The following is a 2,689-nucleotide window of genomic DNA, read 5'->3' on the forward strand; positions in this document are numbered from 1 at the left end:
TAAGGACTTAAGGATGAGCCTTGATGTAATCCTACAGTTATGGGAAAGCTTTCGGTTTGTCCTTCATGAGTTCTTACGGCAGTCTTTGCTCCTTCATACATATCCTTTATAGCTTGGATATATGCTACTCGTACTCCTTTCTTCTCTAAAATCCTCCAAAGAATGCCTCTTGGGACCCTATCATACGCTTTTTCCAAATCTATAAAGACCATGTGTAAATCCTTTTTCCTATCTCTATATCTTTCCATCAATCTTCGTAAGAGATAGATTGCCTCCATGGTTGAGCGCCCTGGCATGAACCCGAATTGGTTATCCGAAACCCGTGTCTCTTGCCTCAATCTATGCTCAATGACTCTCTCCCAGAGCTTCATTGTATGACTCATTAGCTTAATACCCCTATAGTTCATGCAATTTTGTACGTCGCCCTTATTCTTGTAGATAGGCACCAAAGTGCTCGTTCGCCACTCATTTGGCATCTTCTTCGTTTTCAAAATCCTATTGAAAAGGTCAGTGAGCCATGTTATACCTGTCTCTCCCAAAACTTTCCACACTTCGATTGGTATATCGTCTGGGCCTACTGCTTTTCTATGCTTCATCTTCTTCAAAGCTACAACCACTTCTTCCTTCCGGATTCGACGATAAAAAGAGTAGTTTCTACACTCTTCTGAGTTACTCAACTCCCCTAAAGAAGCACTCCTTTCATGTCCTTCATTGAAAAGATTATGAAAATAACCTCTCCATCTGTCTTTAACCGCGTTCTCTGTAGCAAGAACGTTTCCATCCTCATCCTTGATGCACCTCACTTGGTTTAGGTCCCTTGTCTTCTTTTCCCTTACTCTAGCTAGTTTATAGATATCCAACTCTCCTTCTTTGGTATCTAGTCGCTTATACATATTGTCATAAGCCGCTAACTTAGCTTCTCTCACAGATTTCTTCGCCTCTTGCTTCGCTTTTCTATACCTTTCACCATTTTCATCGGTCCTATCCTTGTATAAGGCTTTACAACATTCCTTCTTAGCCTTCACCTTTGTTTGTACCTCCTCATTCCACCACCAAGATTCCTTTTGGTGTGGGGCAAAGCCCTTGGACTCTCCTAATACCTCTTTTGCTACTTTTCGGATGCAACTAGCCATGGAATCCCACATTTGGCTAGCTTCCCCCTCTCTATCCCACACACACTGGGTGATTACTTTCTCTTTGAAAATGACTTGTTTTTCTTCTTTTAGATTCCACCATCTAGTCCTTGGGCACTTCCAAGTCTTGTTCTTTTTTTCTCACTCTTTTGATATGTACATCCATCACCAACAAGCGATGTTGATTAGCCACGCTCTCTCCTGGTATAACTTTGCAATCCTTACAAGTTATACGATCCCCTTTCCTCATTAGAAGAAAATCTATTTGTGTTTTTGATGACCCACTCTTGTAGGTGATCACATGTTCATCTCTCTTCTTAAAGAAGGTGTTGGCTAAGAAGAGATCATATGCCATTGCAAAATCCAAGATAGCTTCCCCATCCTCGTTTCTCTCCCCAAAACCATGGCCACCATGAAAACCTCCATAGTTGCCTATCTCCCTGCCCAAGTCTCCAAGGTCTTCCCAAAATTTCTCCTTTGAACTCATATCCAACCCTACTTGAGGTGCGTACGCACTAATCACATTGATAAGTTCTTGTCCTATTACAATCTTGATTGCCATGATTCTATCTCCTACCCTCTTGACATCTACAACATCTTGTGTCAAGGTCTTGTCCACGATGATGCCAACACCGTTTCTCGTTCTATTTGTGCCCGAGTACCAAAGTTTAAACCCTGAGTTTTCTAGATCCTTTGCCTTAAGACCAACCCACTTAGTTTCTTGTAGGCACATAATATTTATCCTTCTCCTCACCATAACTTCTACTACTTCCATAGATTTTCCCGTTAAGGTTCCTATATTCCACGTTCCTAAACGCATTATACTCTCCTGAACTCTACCCTTCTGTCCTAGCTTCTTCACCCTCCCCCGTCTAATGGAATCAAAGTACTTCTTTTGTGTGTCCCCGTGTAAAGTTGATAGGTGCATATGCTCCCAAACAACTTTGGGTGGAGTCATTCGAAAAGAAGTTTCTATGGCCCCCTTGCTCATTTAACACTGCATCCGGGTGCCTATGGAGATACAGCGACCCTTGCTCACTTATCACTGTGCTCGGGCCACACAGCGCGCCACTTACGGGTGACGCCCTAGCTTTAGCGCGATTTCGTTCTGAATTCATTTTCATAAGGATTCGACGTAACTGTGGAGTGCCGGCTGTCGACTACCTGACGCCCTCCCCCTCCTCCTTTACCCGGGCTTGGGACCGGCAATGTAAGATAAACTTACATAGGCGGAGTTTAACTGTTAACTACCCTATTATATATTTATAAAATATATCTGAATACCACACTTTTGTTTAATGCTTTTAAACAATTGTATTTATGATTTGATATTGCAGGTAGCAATGCAGATATACACATTATCGTAAAAATAGAAAATACAAGTATATACGTTATTGATGCACAAAATCAGTGAGGACTTTGGTACAACAGAAAGTGTTAAGTTTGTGACCTTCGCTAGATTGCTTCGGTCACTAGCGTGGGTAAGTATGTAAATGGATAGAGACAGGGAAGCAAACACAAGATGTACGTGGTTCACCCAGATTGGCTACGTCCAC

This window comes from Malus sylvestris, chromosome 5 (assembly GCF_916048215.2).
Source record: "Malus sylvestris chromosome 5, drMalSylv7.2, whole genome shotgun sequence".
Classification (NCBI taxonomy): domain Eukaryota; kingdom Viridiplantae; phylum Streptophyta; class Magnoliopsida; order Rosales; family Rosaceae; genus Malus; species Malus sylvestris.